This window comes from Pelodiscus sinensis, chromosome 5 (genome assembly GCF_052426305.1).
Source record: "Pelodiscus sinensis isolate ZL-2025 chromosome 5, ASM5242630v1, whole genome shotgun sequence".
Taxonomy (NCBI): Eukaryota; Metazoa; Chordata; order Testudines; family Trionychidae; genus Pelodiscus; species Pelodiscus sinensis.
The window spans coordinates 97609581-97629726 of NC_143056.1; the positions used below are offsets into that span (position 1 = coordinate 97609581).

The following is a 20146-nucleotide window of genomic DNA, read 5'->3' on the forward strand; positions in this document are numbered from 1 at the left end:
AGCATTGGCCTGCTAAACCCAGGGTTGTAAGTTCAATCCTTGCAGAGGCCATTTAGGGATTGGGGGCAAAAATTCATCAGGGATAGTACTTGGTCCTGCTGTGAAGGCAGGGGACTGGACTCAATGACCTTTCAAGGTCCCTTCCAGTTCTAGGAGATAGGCAATCTCCATTATTTTTTTAAAAAAAAAAGGTTGTGGAACTCACTTTCCCTAAACATGTCTTAGCTCATTACATCCCAGTTTCAAAGACACTGGAAATATACAACATTTCTGTAGAACAAAACATACTTCCACAGACATGCCAAGTTTTTATTATTTTATTTGGATCTTTTAATACATTTTTTAGATGAATTTGACTGTTTGTTAAAATGTTCAAGTGTTTGCAAGGATCACAGAGTCTTATAGAGGAAAATTTATCAAACACACATTTTTGCTTTCTTTTTGTGCTTGCATATAAGAAAAGTGAGACTTATTTATAAATGTTTTAATGTTTTAAGTTAGTAAGTTAAAACCTGTTTGTAAAATGATTATTAAAAGCCAAAAAAAGTCTGGCATATTTTCTTGAAAAAATGTTCTCTACATCAGAGACAGCTTAATACTATTTAGGGCAGGGCTACTGAACACATGGCCCATGGGCTACATGGAGCCCGCGGCCTATTTATTTATGGCCCGCAATGCAGTTTGGGTTTATGTGGGGCTCAACACTGGGTGGGATCATTTGAACATGGCCTCCACTGGAAACACGCTCCACAACGGTAATGTGTCTCCTAGGTGGAGTGAGCATTGTAAAATGCAAGCGAATAGGCTGGCTGGAACAGATGGGTATAGGGTGTCGGCATTTCTAGCCCCCAGCGAGGTGAAGCCGGGAGTGCCAGGGCATTGTGGGAAGTGCTGGCTGCTTAGTCTTGTGGGCAGAGCCTGAGAGGTGTTGACTGGCTTATACTGGCCACGTTTAGATCCGGCTCCATGGTTTAAGGCTTAATCTTTGTATTCATGCCCATCAGTGTGAAAGAAGCTATTTGCATATATATATATGCAATCACACTTAAGTTGTGGCCCTCAGCATGTGCTGTGAGTATCATTGTAGTCCCCGGGACTTCCAAAGCTGAGTAGCCCTGATTTAGGATATGTCTACACAGATATCCCAATATAGCTACCCCATGTCTTTTGAATGAATCCGTTATTTCGAAATATAGTGGATGCACTATTTCACCATCCCTGTAAACCTCACTGTATGAGGAGTAAGGGATGGCTTAAAATAGCGCTGTATTTTGAAATTTGGCACTGTGTACACAGTGCCAAGTGATGAAATAATTTATTTTAAAATAGACTTAAAATAAGCTACGCAATTTGTGTAGCACAAATTGCGTAGCTTATTTCGAGTTTCAGGTGCTGGGTAGACACACCGTTAATGTTGTTGGTGTGATAACAACAGGACCATAAAACCCAAACAATTTCCCCCCATATGTTTCCAGTTTTCCATATACACATTTTATATGTAATGAGCTACTCTGCCCTTTTCTCAGTTCAAATGATCTCCCTCTCCTTTTACAACATTTTGTACTTCAGTGTGTGTAAATAAGAGATGATCAATTAGCTATAGACAAGGTAAATTTTGCACAGGTAACCTAAAATGTTATTTCCTACCTCCTTTAGAGTGCTTGACCATGCAACCTTAAAGTTCTTTTAACATAGATATTTGTAATTCATTTTCTAACATTTTAAATTGAAAACTCAAAAAAAAAATTAAATTTCATTATCGTGACAGACTCAGACCAGCCGTCTGCCACTCATGGTGTAGAGAATACATGTTAGAGCTTAGGTAAACAACTTTCTCTTCCCTGAGTAAAAAAAAAGGGGGTCAAAGCCTAAGTCCAGCATAATCAGGGAGGCACCTGGAGTCAACTGGAACTTGCAAGAAGCCAAAGGCTAATTAAACATCTGCAGCCAATTAAGTTCTGTGTGCTGCTTTAAAAGGGCTCCCCCCAAGCAAGGAAAGGGGAAGGAAAAGAGTGAAGGACAAGAAGGAGGAAATGTTGTGTGCAGGAGCTATGTAGGTATGAGCAGAGAACTGAGAAGCAGGTAATGGGAGGGATTTTTTTGGTGAAGTGGCCCAGGGAAAAGCTGCCAGATTGAGAGCAGCAGTAACCTTACCTGTTGCTGCTGCCTTAGGGTCCCTGGGCTTGAACCTGAAGTAGTGGGCAGGCCTGGATTCCCCTCAACCTCCCCACACCATCTCAACCACTGCCTTGAGAAGGGAGATGAGGACTCCAGAGGGGATTTTACCCCAAACTTATGAATTAGCCTGTGATGAGTATGGCTCAGTAGGCTGTGACTCCTGACTCTATTAAAAAGAAGAGACCGTGTGGAAGGTCTACAGCGAGTCTCTGAAGTTAACACTTGAGCCAGTAGCTCAAGACCTATGGGAAATAATTGGAGCTTTGCCACAACTGATGTCAGCAGTGAGATCATTCACAATGGGGCAGAAGAAAGAGAGTGAAGGAAACAAACAAACAAAGAAACAAACAAAAAAAAGAATACCAGGGTATTGATTTTTATTCTCGTGCTTAATTGGGTTAGAGTCTTTCACAACAATGGAGAACTTAGTGAGAGCACTGATGCAGGCCACCGCATCCCAAAAAGAGGCCACACAGATATAGGGGTCGGCATGCCAAGAGGAGATACACCTACAGCAGAAGACTAACCTTAATGAGCTAAATCTAGCTAGAGGCATAAAGGGTAACAAGATGTTCTACACATATATTAAGGAAACAGGAAGACCAAGGACAGGGTGAGCCCAAGGCTCAGTGAAGAGGGAGAAACAATAACAGGAAACTTGGAAATGGCAGAGGGGCTTAATGACTTCTTTGTTTCAGTTCTCATCAAGAAATGGATGGTGATGGGATGCCTAACATAGTGAATGCTAGTGCAAATGGGGTAGGTTTAGAAGTTAAATAAAAGGACAAATTAAAAATGAATTAGAAAAGTTAGAGGTCTTCAAGTCACCAGGGCCTGATGAAATGCATCCTAGAATATTCAAGGAACTAACAGAGGAGGTATCTGAGACATTAGCTATCATCTCTGAAAAATCATGGAAGTCGGGAGACATTCCAGAAGACTGGAAAAGGGCAAATATAAAAAGGGAAATAAAAACAATCCAGGAAACTACAGACCACTCAGTTTAACTTCTGTGCCAGGGAAGATAATGGAACAAGTCATTAAGGAATCTATCTGCAAACATCTGGAAGATAATAAGGTGATAGGTAACAGCCAGCATGGATTTGTAAAGAACAAATCATGTTTGATAGCTTTCTTTAAGGGTATGTCTACACAGCAAAGTTATTTTGAAATAACAGCCGTTATTTTGAAATAACTTTACTAGCATCTACACAGACAAACCGCTGTTTCGAAATTATTTTGAAAAAGCGGAGCACTTATTTTGAATGTGGTAAACCTCATTCCACAAGGAATAACGCCAAATTTGAAACCGCTATTTCGAAATAAGTACTGTGTAGACACTTATTTCAAAATAGGGGGCCTCCAGCCTTCCCAGGGTGCCCTGGTGGCCACTCCAGACTCAACCAAGAACACTCCTCTCCCTCTGGTTGACTCTGGCCACAGTGTCTCTGCCAGCTCCAAGCCTGCCAGTCCAGAGCCAGCAGTCACTGCCCCTGACCCAGTGGCCCCAAAACATGAGCCAGCAAGCCACTCTGCCGCTCCCCAGGAGCAGTATGCCAGCTCCCAGGAGCCTGCCAGAGCCCGGAGAAGGTGGGAGCCTTCCTGGTCCAGGGTAGAGATCACGGACCTTATTCAGGTTTGGGGGGGATGCCCCCAACATCCAAGATCTCTGCACTAAACGGAGGAACGCGGCCGTCTATGGCAGGATACCTGCCAGCCTGGCCACCAAAGGCCACATGTGAACCCAGGTGCAGGTTTGCATGAAAATCAAGTTGGTCCAGAGAGACCCCCAACCCTGTGCCCTGAGCTTCCCCTCCTCCTTCTTCCCCTTGCTTCCCCCTTCCAGCTCCCTTCTCCCAGGTTTCCTGCTCCCCCCTCCCACCCTCTCTCCTCCCCTCTCCCGCCTTTCCTCAATCTCACCAGAGTTTCATTCCCTCCCCCACTCCAGTTTTGTTAAATAAAGAGTTTGTGTTCATGAAAATACATGTATTTTATTTGACATCAGGAAGAGGGACGGGGGGGGGGGGTAAGTGGAAGGACGTAAGGGAGGAATGAGGAACAAGCCGCCACTGGGGCAGACCAGGGAGGCTCTTAGTAGTGCTCCTCAGGGCAGAAGCTCTCCCGCAGGGCCTCCTGGATACTGACAGCTCCCCTGATGGACCTCCCGGATGGCAACCTGCAGGAAGTGCAGCCAGGCTTGCAGCAACGCGTCCACGAGAAGCACCAGAGTGCCCAGGGGCAGCTCTGGCTCCATGTTGCAGAGTGCAGTGGTGTCCCGAGTGAGGGGAACCAGAGCATTCAGAGACAAAATGCTTTGCTGTCCCTTACTGAGGTAGGTAAGCAAGCAGGGAAAGCTAAGAACTGGCTGTCCAGGGGGGGGTTCCTTTAAAAACAGACCTTAGAAAGCCTTAGGCAGCAGCCACACAAAGTAACTCCTGATATGATGCCCTGCCAGACCTGGTTCTGGCCAGCCTTAAATGTGACTCAGTGTCCACTCAGTGTGGACGCGCTATTTCAAAATAGCAAAAAGCATTTCGAAATGCATTTTGTGTGTAGATGCGTTATTTCGAAATAAGTTATTTCGAAATAACTCTGTAGTGTAGACATACCCTAATATAATATCAAGCCTTGTGGATAAAGAAGAAGCAGTGGACATGGTATACCTAGACTTTAGTAAGGCATTTGACACAGTCTCGTGTGACCTTCTTATCAATAGACTAGGGAAATGCAACCTAGGTGGGTGCATAACAGGCTGGATAACTGTTCTCAGAGAGTAGTTATTAAAGGTTCACAATCCTGGTGGAAGGGCATAACAAGTGGGTATCCGAAGGCATAGAGAGCATGATTAAGTTTGCAGATGATACCAAGCAGGGAGGGGTTGCAAGTGCTTTGGAGGATAGGGTCAAATTCAAAATGATCTAGACAACCTAGAGAAATGGTCTGAGGTAAACACGATGAAGTTTAATAAGGACAAATGCAAAGTACTCCACTTAGGAAGGAACAATCTATTTCATACATACAGAATGGGAAGCGACTGTCTAGGAAGGAGTACTGCAGAAATGAGTCCACAGTGTGACCCTGTTGGGAAAAAAAGCAAACATGATTCTGGGATGCATTAACAGGAATGTTGTGAGCAAGACATGAGAAGTCATTCTTCTGCTCTACTCTGTGCTGATTAGGCCTTATTGGAGTATTGTGTCCATTTCTGGGCACCACATTTCAAGAAAGATGTGGAGAAATTGGAGAAGGTCCAGAGAAGAGCAACAAAAATTATTAAAAGTCTAGAAAACATGACTTACAAGGGGAGACTAAAAGAACTGGGCTTTAGTATAGAAAAGAGAAGACTAAGAGGGGACATGATAGCGGTTTTCAGGTATCTAAAAGGGTGTTACAAGGAGGAGGGAGAAAAATTGTTCTCCTTGCCCTCTGAGGATACGACAAGAAGCAATGGGCTTAAATTGCAGCAAGAGAGATTTAGATTGGACATCAGAAAAAACTTCCTAACTGTCAGGGTGGTTAAACACTGGAACAAATTGTCTAGGGGGATTATGGAATCTTCATCACTAGAGATATTTAAGAGCAGGTTAGACCAGTGTTTCTCAACTTTTTTTAAATAAAGTACCCCCTTTTTTTAAAAAAAATATAAGTACCCCCAGTACCTACCGTTTTCAGATACACACAAATTTTTTTCTACTATTGCAACACATTTATTTAAACAACTTAATTGTAGCTGGGCGGGCAATGACATTTTTGGTTGTAAAAAGTACAAAAATAATAAATCACTGCAAAACTTGAAACAAAAATTCATTTTTCTCCAAATTTCAGTTGTCTTGACATACCCCCCAGACTTCTCTCGAGTACCACTAAGGGTACTCGTATCACTAATTGAGAAACACTGGGTTAGACAGACACCTGTCAAGGATGATCTAGACAGTGCTTGGTCCTGCTGTGAGTAGGGATGTAAGTGACTAGATGATTAGTTGACTATCCAATAGGCAAATGCTTATCGGGTAGTCGAGTAGGAACTCAACTAGTTGCTTCCCCTCCCCCTTGTTGCCTCTATGGATATGTCTAGACTGCATTCCTCTGTCGGCAGAGGGATGGAGATTAGGCAGGTCGACATTGCAGATGAGGCAGGTATTTAAATATCCCATGCCTAATTTGCATAAAAATGGCCACCATGTTTTGCCGACTCAGCACTTTGTTGGCAAAAAGCGGCAGTCTAGAGGGGGATCTGTCGAGAAAGAAGGCCTTTTTCGACAGATCCTGTTAACCTCCTTGCAGGAGGCATAAGGGATCTGTCAAAAAAGGCTTTCTTTCTCGATAGATCCCCCTCTAGACTGCCGCTTTTTGCCAACAAAGTGCTAAGTCGGCAAAACATGGAGGCCATTTTTATGCAAATTAGGTATGGGATATTTAAATACCTGCCTCATTTGCAATGTCGACTTGCCTAATCTGCATCCCTCTGCCGACAGAGGGATGCAGTCTAGACATACTCTAAGAGGGTATGTCTACACTACCACCCTAGTTCGAACTAGGGTGGTAGTGTAGACATACCCAGAGAGAGAGAGGCAGCAAGGGACGGCATGAGCCGGTGCTGGGGGGAGCTGGCTTAAAAGCCACCCACCCCCAGCATCATCTCTGCGGGCGGTAGAGGGGGGGAAGGGTATCAGGGAGCAGTGGCTCCTGTACATTTCAAAGGGAGAGGCAGAGGGAACCGCTGTGTCTCCTTTTGAAATATAGAAGAGCGATGGGTGGCTCTTGTACATTTCAAAGGGAGAGGTGCAGTGAGATAGTGAGCACCCCCCTTATCAACTAATCATGTAGTAGATGGAAATTCCATCAAATACTCAATTAGCTTATTAATAGAAATTTAATATCCCTAACTGTGAGGGCAGGGGATTGGACTCAATGGCCTATCGAGGTCCCCTCCAGTTCTAGGATTCTAACCAGGACCCATGCGCCCTACTCAACCTAGTGGGGATCACAGTTACCCCACATAAGTATACCAGGCCGGTGAAGGTAGACTGGGTAGAAACAATGGTGCTTATTGATTCTGGGAGCTCTATCACCCTGATTTTGGGGAAATTAGTGAAGCCCAGCCACCTAAAACAAGCCAAATGCACATGGGTCACCTGTATCATGGGACTGTTGGCTACTACCTCTGCATAGCTATAAGGACAGAAGCGTAGGGAAAGATCACTGAGGTACAAGCAGAAGTGGTTCCCCACCTTCCATACATATTGTGTGCTTATCAGGAGGGATTTTCCTGGATTTATCCAGAGGGGCAAGAACCAGAGGGGCACCCCAAACTAGGGGAATCTCAGCTTGGGAAGTGTTTTCTTCCTACCTTTACTGAGATATCCCAGGAACTGTTCCCCACCCCGGGGAAGGGTAGGAAGGCTAAAAAGCAAAGAACAGTAGCCAAAGCCTTAGGCACCCGAATCCGGGTGCAGATGCAAAGGACCACCTGCATAGGCAGATGAACACGGTCTGCAGTAGGAGATTCAGGAAAGAGAAAACCTAGTGTCACCAGGAGGAGAAAACCCTGAGACGTCGGAGGGTCCTGAAGATAGCTCTGAATACAACCCTAGAGGATCAACCAAAAAGAGGTAAAGCCCTTGGAGTTTGGGCTGATAAGTCCTGGGAGAGCGACTTTTAGATGGGACCAGGTGGAAGACCCCCCCATATGAGAATGACAGGAAAGAGGAGGCCAAGATAGATGGGGTATCTGTCGAAGGAAAAATCTGGGAGTCGGGTCTATACTTCATAATCAAAAAGGACCTAATATACACAGTCTTTCACTTACAAGAGAAAGATGTAGAACAGCTTTTAGTACCCTGAAAACACCAAAGGGCAATTCTAAACCTTGCCCATAGTCACTTGTTTGGAGGACATCTGGGAGTGGAAAAAACCCAGGCAAGAATCCTGTGCCAATATTTCTGGCTGGAGTACACGAAGATGTCCAGAGGCAGTGCTTTTTTTGTGACAGTACTGGCTGGTACTCAGTACCGGCACCTCCAGACGCAGTACCAGCACCTCCAGTCAGAGCTCAACAACTTTTCCCCTGGAATACCGGCACTCTTTTTTTCTTTACAAAAAAAGCACTGTCCGGAGGTATTGTGCCTCTTTTCCCAAATGTCAATTACACAGTCCTCACCCCATCTCTGAGCCCTATTGGTTACCCTGCTTATCAACAATGTCCTGTTTGAATGGATAGCTATGAACTTGATGGGACCATTAGAGAAAATGACCCAAAGACACCAATACATACTTGTGATGCTGGACTATGCCACGAGGTACCCGAAAGCTGTCCCCCTACAAAATACAGCATCTAAGACGATTGCCAAAGAACTGGTAGCAATCGTTGCCCTAGTAGGGCTACCTGAAGAAATCCTCACTGATCAGGGGACCCCATTTATGTCCAAGTTAATGAAGGACTTGTGTTCCCTGCTCCATGTCCAGACCTTATGGAACTCTGTTCATCACCCACAGACTGATGGTCTGGTCGAAAGATTCAACAGGACCTTTAAGGCCATGATCAGAAAGGTAATAGACAAAGATGAAAAGGATTGGGATGTGCTAATACCCTACCTGATGTTTGCCATTTGTGAGGTTCCTCAAGCTTCCACCACATTCTGTCCCTTTGAATTATTGTAGGGATGCAACCCCTGGGGCATCTTAGACATAGCAAAAGAGATCTGAGAAGAAGAATCAAATGAAGGGAGGAATACAGTGGAAGATGTATTGCAAATGAAGGACTGGATAGCCCAAGTTACCCCCATTGTAAGAAAACATAAGGGCTACGTCTACACTGGCCCCTTTTCCGAAAGGGGCATGCTAATTTTACAGGTCGTATTAGGGAAATCAAAGTAGGAATACTTGATCTTATAACTCACTTGGTTAGGTCCAATAATGGTATCAGCAGAATGAATATGTGGACAGCCACCTAACCTCAAGATGATTCTTACCAACCACCACAGGACATACCACACTAATACCAACCCTGGTACCTTCCCTTGCAACAAACCCCGTTGCCAGCTTTGTCCACATATTCATTCTGCTGATACCATTATTGGACCTAACCGAGTTATAAGATCAAGAACACATATTCCTGCGCATCCAGAAATATAATCTATGCTATCATGTGCCGAAAGTGTCCGTCTGCTATGTACATTGGACAAACATCTCAGACACTTCGCCAAAGGATTAATGCCCACAAAACAGATATCAGACAAGATCACAAAGAAAAAACAGTTTCTTGCCATTTTAACCAGAAAGGACACTCTCTCAATGACTTAACCACCTGCATTCTGCTACAAAGACCTTTTACATCTGCACTTGAAAGGGAATCCTCTGAACTGTCATTCATGTTAAAATTCGACACTTTCCAAAAAGGACTCAACAAACACTTGAACTATCTCACCCATTACCAAGATAGTTTCCCCAATTATCACCTCTAATACCATTAACTCACAAACATCCCACTCTCCCTACCTCTAATATCATCAATTCACAGACACTTACCTTCCTTCCTTCCCCCCCCCCCTGCATCCCCCTCCTGTTCTGCAATGTGATTTGTCCTTTTCATATTTGTTCATTTTTTAATTGTATCCTTTGGTATATATGGTTGTGACTACTTTCTTCCACTATTTGATCTGAGGAAGTGGGTCTGGCCCACGAAAGCTCATCATCTAATAAACCATCTTGTTAGTCTTTAAAGTGCTACATTGTCCTGCATTTTGCTTCAGCTACCCCAGACTAACACGGCTACATTTCTATCACTATTATAGATGTACTAGTGGACCATCTGGGTGACGCCCAAAACCTAATAACTCTAGACCTGATGAAGGGATACTGGCAAATTCTCCTAGCCAAAGATGCCAAGGAGAAGATGGCATTCTCAATACCAGAAGGGCTATTTCAATATACGGTCCTCCCTTTTGGTTTCCCAGCTACTTTTCAGTGACTAATGGATAAGCTACTATGCCCCCATAAAGTTGTCATCCATACCCCCAATTCGGAAACCCACCTGCAGAAGGTTGAGGCAGTCCTGGATGAGCTGGGATGAGCTGGGCTTATGGCAAACCTTGTCAAGTGTGCGATGGAGTTCACAGGGGCCAAATATCTCGAAAATGTAGTACAGAGAGGGCTGGTGAAACCACAGTTAAATAAATTAGAGGCCATCCAACAATGGCCCCATCCAAAATGCAAGAAGCAAGTTCGAGCATTCCTAGGAGCCATCGGGTACTATCGAAGATTTATCCCCCACTTGCCACACAAGCAAGTCCCCACATAGATTTGGTGACGGCTCATGGTTCGGACCTGGTTAAGTGGTCCGACACAGAATAGAAGGCATTCATGGACCTATGGACTGCCCTCTGCAGCAACCCAGTGTTAATAGCCCCGGATTTCTCCAAAGAGTTCATCCTTCAGACGGATGCATCCGAAATTAGGTTGAGGGTAGTTCTATCACAAGTGGTTGGGGAAGAGGAGCATCCCATACTCTATCTCAGCAAGAAACTCCTCCCGAGGGAACGTAAATATGCTGTGATTGAGAGTGCGTGCTTCATTGTAAAATGGGCCATGGAAGCACCGTAGTACTACCTGCTTGGGTGCGGATTTGTCCTCGTGACAGACCATGCCCCTTCCAATGGATGGAGCAGAACAAGGAAAAGAATGCAAGACTGACCCGATGGTTTGTGTCTCTCCAACCATTTCAGTTCCATGTGCAACATAGTGCAGGGAGCAATTGCAGCAATGCCGATGTCCTGTCACAGATGCACTGATTAATATCCCAAGTTGCCCAACCCCTTTGTGTTGAGCAGGGTAGGGGGATGTGTGACAGACCCAGACTAGCTGTCTGCCGTTCGCTGGTGGAGAGAATACATGCTGGATCTTGAGTAAACAGCTTTCTCTTCCCTGAGTTAAAAAAAAAAGACCAAAGCCTAAATCCAGTATAATCAGGAAGGCACCCGAGGTCAATTGGAACTTGCCAGAAACCACAGCGAGCCTCTGAGGCTAACACTATCCGCCAGTAGTGCAAGACCCATGGGGAATAGCTGGAGCTTTTGCAACATTATGTAGCACTACAGTGACCCTCAAATAGGAGCAGCCCCTGCATGAGAGGCACACAAGCCTGCTGGAGTCAAAGGCTGCTTGGGCCGGGACACCAGAGCAGCCCCTGACTGTGGCAAGCCAGGGTGAACATCTGGAGCAGCCTCTGTCCACAGCGAACGCCTTGTGGAGCTGGAGCAGCCCCCACTGGTTAACTTTAACCCATTAACTGGTTAAACGTTCACATTCCTAATCTGCACCTCCAAGCAAGCCATTTTACAAGAGCTACTGACAAGGGTGGGAGGTGTAGCGAAGGAGGGAGCTGAAATGAGTGAGTGGGGTGCATGGTCTTGCAGGGAAGAGGTGTCACAAGGACAGGGAGTGAGATTGAAGGGCAGCATAAGGGTGGGGGGGTCTCAAGTAGGGATGTAAAATCCTGTTTAATTGTTTAATCAGTTAGACATCACGTTTTAACTGGTTAACAGATTTAAGGTGGGCCTTAAATTGGCCAGATTGGAGTAGCCCCCTCCCAACACTGGCAGAGGCTGCTCCAGCTCAGTCCTGTTTGTGGCTGGCTCAGGCGCGTCACAGGCAGGGGTTGCTCTGGTTGTCTGCAGTAGCCCCTGCCTGCGATGCACCTGGGCTCACTGCAGACAGAGGCTGCTCCAGACACCCCCCCCCCCCACCCTGGAACCAGTAACTTACACCATTTAAGGCTCACTGATTAACCATTCACATCCCTTGTCTCAAAGAGAAGTGGTGGAATATGGGAAAGGGTCAATGCATCATGTGTTGCTCCTGTGAGCTTGTGAGCAGTGGCAGCAGCAGTGCTTGTTGATCACAGCAGGCACCCCACTCTCTGTGGTAGAGAGGCAGGCCATTTTAGCAGAAATCCCCCTCTCCTGTGGCAGCTAAAAACTTATAAGGTAGATACCCTACATGGAAAATGTTAGCCTTAACAATTAAAGGGATTTTTAATGGAAAATGCCAAGCAACCTTTACTAGAGGTTTACCAGCTTTTCCTATAATAATGTACGTTCTTTATAAGGTGGGAAAGAGTTTATTGAAGTTAAAACCACTGCAGACACTCCCAACTGCCCAACACAGCAATAGATTAAATTCAGTGCAGACAAGACTAAAATAATGAAAATTCAAAATACCACTTTAAATCACTCATACTAAGTTCCATTATGCAATCTTCAAAGAAAACATAAAGACAAAGAGAGTTTATTAAGTTAAAGATAGATAATGATATTGAAAACATCATAATGCTATTATATATATTTGATCAATGGCATTCCTTCACTATGAATATTGCAGACAGATTTGGTCATCCCATCTCAGAAATGAGGTAGGGAAACAGAATGGATTCTGGCAAGGGAAATGAAAACGATAAGAGGCACGGAGAGATTTTAATATAAGGAGAAATTGAAAACACAAGAAGTATATCATGTTTACATGGGAGATGAATATGAGGTTATGCATTAGCATTATATAAAATAATGAATAATACAAAGGTTATTCTCATCATAAAACAAATACAAGGAGACATCCAGTTATGTTAAACAGCAATAAATTTAAAGCTGATATAAGGAAATGGATTTTACACAAGTCATGATCAGCATGTGGAGTTCACATTAATAAGACAAAATGTTAAGCCATATTAAAAAAATGCTTAGCCATTTAAATAAACAATGAAAACCACCAACCCTCATGCTTCAAGTCAGAAGTCATCCTCTAACAGCATGGGAACAAAATTTCCCCGAAGACATTTTATTGCAAATTTATGTATCACGTGTTTTTACACCTTCCTCAGTAATATCTATCCTCAAAAACACATGCAGTGTGGCCTAAGCGTACCGAGCAACACCACAGCAGGACTCCGAGTACATTGTTTCTACTCCTGGCTCTTAAGTTGGCCTACTAGATGGCCATGAGGCAGTCACTCCCTTGCTTTGTTGAAAAAGCTACCAGAGGAGAAGATGTTCTGAATTTGATTTTAACAAATAGGGAGGAACTAGTTGAGAACTTGAAAGTGGAAGACAGCATGGGGGACAGTGATCATGAAATAATAGAGTTCATGATCTTAAGGAAAGGTAGAAGGGAGACCAGCACAATTGAGGTAATGGATTTCAGGAAGGCAGATTTTGATAAGCTCAGAGAACTTGTAGGTAAGGTCCCATGGGAAGCAAGACTGAAGGGAAAAACAACTGAGGAGAGTTGGAAGTATTTCAAAGGGACGTTAAGGGCCCAAAAGCAAACAATTCCGCTGTGTAGGAAAAATAGAAAATATGACAAAAGACCAGCTTGGCTTAACAAGGAGATCTTGCATGATCTCAAAATAAAAAAGGAGTCATATAAAAAATGGAAAGTAGGACAAATAACAAAGGATGAATATAGGCAAGCAACACGGGAATGCAGGGGCAAGATTAGAAAGGCAAAGGCACAAAATGAGATCAAACTAGCTACAGGCATAAAGGGAAACAAGAAGACCTTTTATAAATACATTAAAAGCAAGAGGAAGACCAAGGACAGGGTAGGCCCAATGCTCAGTGAGGAGGGAGAAGCAGTAACAGGAAACTTGGAAATGGCGCAGATGCTCAATGACTTCTTTGTTTCGGTCTTCACCGAGAAGTCTGGAGGTGTGCCTAACGTAGTGAATACAAGCAGAGAGAGGGTAAGTTTAGAAGATAGGATACACAAAGAACAAGTTAAAAATCATTTAGGAAAGTTAGATGTCAGCAAGTCACCAGGTCCTGATGAAATGCATCCCAGGATACTCAAGGAGCTGATAGAGGAGGTATCTGAACCTTTAGCTATGATCTTTGAAAAATCATGGAAGACAGGGGAGATTCCAGAAGACTGGAAAAGGGCAAATATTGTGCCCATCTATAAAAAGGGGAATAAGAACAACCCAGGAAACTACAGACTGGTCAGTTTCACATCTGTCCCAGGGAAGATAATGGAGCAGGTAATTAAGGAAATCATATGCAAACACTTGGAAGGTAATAAAGTGATAGGGAATAGCCAGCATGGGTTTGTGAAGAACAAGTCATGCCAAACTAATCTGATAGCTTTCTTTGATAGGATAACGAGCCTTGTGGATAAGGGAGAAGCGGTGGATGTCATATACCTAGACTTTAAGGTATTTGATACCGTCTCGCATGATATTCTTATTGATAAACTAGGCAAATATAACTTAGATAGGGCCACGATAAGGTGGGTGCATAATTGGCTGGATAACCGTAGTCAGAGAGTTGTTGTTAACGGTACTAAATCCTGCTGGAAAGGGATAACAAGTGGAGTTCCCCAAGGGTCTGTTTTGGGACCCGTACTGTTCAATATCTTCATCAATGATGTAGATATTGGGATAGAGAGTACGCTTATTAAGTTTGCAGATGATACCAAACTGGGTGGGGTTGCAACTTCTTTGGAGGATAGGGACATAATTCAAAATGACCTTAGCAAGTTAGAGAAATGGTCAGAGGTAAACAGGATGAAGTTTAATAAAGAGAAATGCAAAGTGCTCCACTTAGGAAGGAACAATCAGTTTCATACATACAAGATGGGAAGCGACTGTCTAGGAAGGAGCATGGCGGAAAGGGATCTAGGGGTCATAGTGGACCACAAGTTGAATATGAGTCAACAGTGTGATGCTGTTGCAAAAAAAGCAAATATGATTCTAGGTTGTATTAACAGGTGTGTTGTAAGCAAAACTTGTGAAGTCATTCTGCCGCTCTACTCTGCACTAGTTAGGCCTCAGCTGGAGTACTGTGTCCAGTTCTGGGCGCCACATTTCAAGAAAGATGTGGAAAAATTGGAAAGGGCACAGAGAAGAGCGACAAGAATGATTAAAGGTCTAGAGAACATGACATATGAAGCCAGGCTTCATGAACTGGGCTTGTTTAGTTTGGAAAAAAGAAGATTAAGGGGGGACATGATAGCGGTTTTCAAATATCTAAAAGGGTATCAAAAGGAGGAAGGAGAAAATTTGTTCCTCTTGATTTCTGAGGACAGGACAAGGAGTAATGAGCATAAAGTGCAGAAAGGGAGGTTTAGATTGGACATTAGGAAAAAATTCCTAACTGTCAGGGTGGTCAAATATTGGAATAAATTGCCAAGGGAGATGGTGGAATCTCCCTCTCTGGAGATATTTAAGAACAGGTTAGATAGACATCTATCAGGGATGGTGTAGACGGAGCTTGGTCCTGCCTTGAGGGCGGGGGGCTGGACTCGATGACCTCTCGAGGTCCCTTCCAGTCCTATGATTCTATCTTTCCCATCTATTAGAGGAGGATAATCATGCTTAACTCCTTTTGTAACATGCTTTGAAATCTATTAGTGAAAAGTGCTATATAAGAGCTAAAAAGTATTACTATTACTAGGAAGTGGCAGAGCCAAGGCACCCTAACCCTACTACATGAACCATAGATCTGAACTAGGGGAGGTGCGCCAATTCCTGTATTCCTAAACTGAGCTAAATTAAGGAACAGAATAACAAATATGCCATGACTCTAAATCTGTAACTTTATATGAAATGATAATGAAAAAGGATTATGATGTATGTACGATAGGGCAAAAAAACAAATTTTTCAGATTCATATTTCCTTATTTGGACTAGACTGTGACTGGACAATAGTTCCCACTAAGGTGCACACCTGAGTGGCTGCACACAAAAAATTCTTACCCCTGCCCACCTGTTCTGGAGAGCTGTGAAGCAGCACTGGCGCAGAAGGCAGCTGCTCTGGCAGGCGGGGCTGGCTGACACGGCATGGTGAGGGAGCATCTAGGGCAGAGTGCCGGGACTTGCTGCAGCCATGTGGTAAGGGGGAGGCCTGCTCTGGTGGCCGGGGCTGCCACGTGGCAGGGAGGGCTGGGGCCTGTTCTGATGGCTGGGGTGTCTGCTCCGGTAGAAGGACATGCTCATCCCTGTCCCACAAGCCTTGCTCCTTCCTGGCACCACTCTGCCCTCTTCCTCCGCACCTCCCATTGCAAACCAGCTTCCAAGGAATGCAGACTTTGGGATTACAGGATGGGGGTCTGACATGGGGCAGCAGCAGCGGTCGGACCCCCCTGCACTGGCCAGAGAAATGGGGAAGTAGAGCATGCTGCTGCCCCACACCAACCTGGAGCACCTGGGATATACTTGCAGAAGGGCTGAGCTCTCACAACCACAACTGAGGTTAATGGGGCCTCTGCTCTGAACATAGATAATACTAAAACACTAAGTAGTCTACAAAATTAGGCCCTAGTAGAGTATTCTCAAATTGGGCACCCAAAATGCATGCACAATCATAATTCTGGCATTTGACCTCTCTAATTTTTGCATGCTTGATTTTGCAATCCATGTTTTTAATACTTTCTAATATTCAATTCATTATAATAGGTAACTACTGAAATGTCTCAAAATTACTTCTATGCTTAAACATAAATTAGAGACTTCTTATGGAAAACGTGCAGAGATAGTTTAGCTAGATATAGACAAAAACAAAGTCGTACAATCTTTCAAATGATTATATCTGATGGAATTTTCTTCATTGCTCTTACTTCACCTGCATCACATTCGACAAGGTAATAATTTATGATAATCATATGAAAATATACAATTAATATTCATCACCTCTCATTTCTCATCACGTTAGATGATCAGTAATGCAGAGTGAAAATGCTGTCAGATTTCTAATTGCTTTGTAATGGGCCTGAAATAGGGAAATCATTAAAGACAAACAATCTGTCACTTGTCTGTTACCTTCACTATCTATCACTAAAAAATAAAACTCATTAAAGAAATTGCTAATGAGCTACAAAAGACTATACTGAATGTGTCTCGCTGTACACTTTTCAAGAATGCTATAAATTGACAAGACATTTCCAATAATTTTTGTGGAAATGTACTGAAAAACATATTTTGGTGCATTTTCTGAAGTCACTTGTTCTCATCATCGTAAAGTTTATTTTATCATATAATAAATCTCCTTGTTTTTCTTTACGTCGGTGATACATTTGAGGGTCTAAGCACCCACAACCTTGATTTATTACCTTCTGCTTTTTAAAAAAGCAAAACAATCAAACCCTCCCACCAAAACCTTCGCATCTACTCCATCAAAAGTTTTGAAAATCCTGTGTCTTCCATGGATTTTCAGCAGCCTAATGAACAACTCTCACAAAATTTGGGCATACTCATTGGCTATGTCTAGACTGCAAAGAAAAGCTGGAAAAAGATACGCAAATTGTGGTTTGCTCTACACACTTGGCCAAATTTCAGAAAAACCTGCTCTTTTGACACATCTCTTCTTCCTCATACAATGAGGATTACAGGGATGGTGAAAGAATGCGTCCACATTTCCGGAAATTGTTCTGAAACAGCGGATGCATTCGTTGGACGTGGCATAGCTTTTCCAGGATACCGACTCTGCAGTCTAGACATAGCCATTGATCTAAAATTCATCCAATATGGATAAAAAATGGTTATACTATGTACAAAAAAGTTATTTTCAGGAGAGGGAAATCAGGATTCTTCACTTCCAGTATAAACTGTTCAAATGTATGGTCTTCTACAGATGTGATAGAAAAGCCAATTTCAAGATAAATCCTACTCCCTTAGTCGGAGAAGAACAGCTGAATTGAAATCAATTGGCAGAAATTGCATTGGTGAGACATACTGAAATCTTACGTGCAGTTCTGGCACCTATATTTAAAAAAAATCTTGAAAAATTGGAGAGGATGCAGAAAAGAGCAACAATTATGTAAGGTGTGGCAAAATGTCTTACAATGACGTATGGAAAAATACATCAGAAAGAAGACTGAGAGTGATTTGACTACAGTATATCAAGGAGAAAATAGCAGGTACTAATATGCTCCTTAATCTAGTGGAGTTACTGCAGTGTTCTTTAATCTAGTGGAGAAAGAAATAACAAGAACCAATGGCAGAAAGCTGAAGCCAGAGAAATAAAAACTTTTAACAGCGAGAGCGATTAATCATTTGAACAAACTACAAGGGGAAGTCATGGATTCTTCATCTGTTGATGTGTTCAAATTAAAATTGGATACTTTTACTGAAGACACACTTTAGTCAAACACAATTCAATGATGTGATATACAGGAAGTCAGATTAGATCAGGGCAGACAAAATTTGGCCCATGAGCCAAATCCAGACCACTAAAAATTTATATCTGGCCCATCATGATCTTCTAGGCCGCCAATGTCTCCAGCCCAGTGGAACCCTTGTGCAGGTTCCCTGTCTGTCATGTCTCACATAGAATTCAAAGCAGCTGGCTATTGGGGCCAACATGTGACTCTGCATGGTGCATGTTGGGTCCCCAAGCCCTATTCCCGCTCTTAGCACAAGCCTCACAGCTCTCATTAGCGGGAAAGCTCCCTAACAGGTCCTGCATTGCCTCCCACACCTCTCCCTCAGGTCAGAATCCACTCCTGCACCCAACACCCATCCCAGAACCCGCAACCCTACTTCATCCCAATCCACTGCTCTAGATCACAACCCTCTTTCACCCAAACTACCTTCCAGATGCTACGCTCCCTCCTGTACCCCAGTTCCCTATCCCTAGTTCCTTTTTATACCCAACCTCTGTCCCACATCCTGCACCCCTTCCATTTATATCACAGAAAAAAATGCAACCCTTCACCACTTACCAAACATCAGGAAGAAAATAAGGTGACAGATAACAGCCAGCATGGATTTGTAAAGAACAAACTTCAAATCAATCTGATAGCATTCTTTGATAGGATAATAAGTCTTGTAGATAAGGGAGAAGCAAAGGACGTGATATACCTAGACTTCAGTAAGGCATTTGATACGGTCTTGTGTTACTTTCTTATCCATAAACTAGGCAAATACAACTTAGATGGGGCTACTATAAGGTGGGTGCATAACTGGCTTGATTACTGTTCTCAGATTAGTTCCTTAATGCTGGAAATGCATAACAAGTGGAGTTCCACAGGGGTCTGTTTTTGGACCGGTTCTGTTCAATATCTTCAACGATTTAGACGATGGCATAGAGAGTACGCTTATTAAGTTTGCAAATGATACCAAGCCGGGAGGGGTTGCAAAGTGCTTTGGAGGATAGGGTAGTAATTCAAAATGATCTGGACAAACTAGAGAAATGGTTTGAGATAAATAGGATGAAGTTTAATAAGGACAAATGCAAACTACTCCACTTAGGGTGTGTCTAGACTACATGCCTCCTTCGACGGAGGCATGTAGATTAGCCAGATCGGAAGAGGGAAATGAAGCCGCGATTAAAATAATCGCGGCTTCATTTAAATTTAAATGGCTGCCCCGATCTGCCGATCAGCTGTTTGTCGGCAGATCGGGGGAGTCTGGACGCGATGCCCCGACAAAGAAGCCTTTCTTCATCGACACAGGTAAGCCTCGTGAAACCAGGTTTACCTGTGTCGATGAAGAAAGGCTTCTTTGTCGGGGCATCGCGTCCAGACTCCCCCGATCTGCCGACAAACAGCTGATCGGCAGATCGGGGCAGCCATTTAAATTTAAATGAAGCCGCGATTATTTTAATCGCGGCTTCATTTCCCTCTTCCGATCTGGCTAATCTACATGCCTCCGTCGAAGGAGGCATGTAGTCTAGACACACCCTTAGGAAGGAGTAATCAGTTTCACACATACAGAATGGGAAGTGACTGTCTAGGAAGGAGTACTACAGAAAGGGACCTAGTGATCATAGTGGACCACAAGCTAAATATGAGTCAATAGTGTGACACTGTTGCAAAAAAACCAAACATGATTCAGGGATGCATTAACAGGTGTGTTGTGAGCAAGACATGAGAAGTCAATCTTCTGCTCTACTCTGCCCTGCCTCAATGGGAATATTGTGTCCATTTCTGGGTACCACTTTTCAAGAAAGATGTGGAGAAATTGGAGAAGATCCAGAGAAGG

General features: G+C 43.6%; 1 protein-coding gene across 2 annotated transcripts in view; it reads right to left on the minus strand.

The window, feature by feature from the left end:
- DCDC1 (doublecortin domain containing 1) overlaps positions 1–20146 on the minus strand; it is a 605588-nt gene that overhangs the window by 572871 nt on the left and 12571 nt on the right. The window lies entirely within an intron of this gene.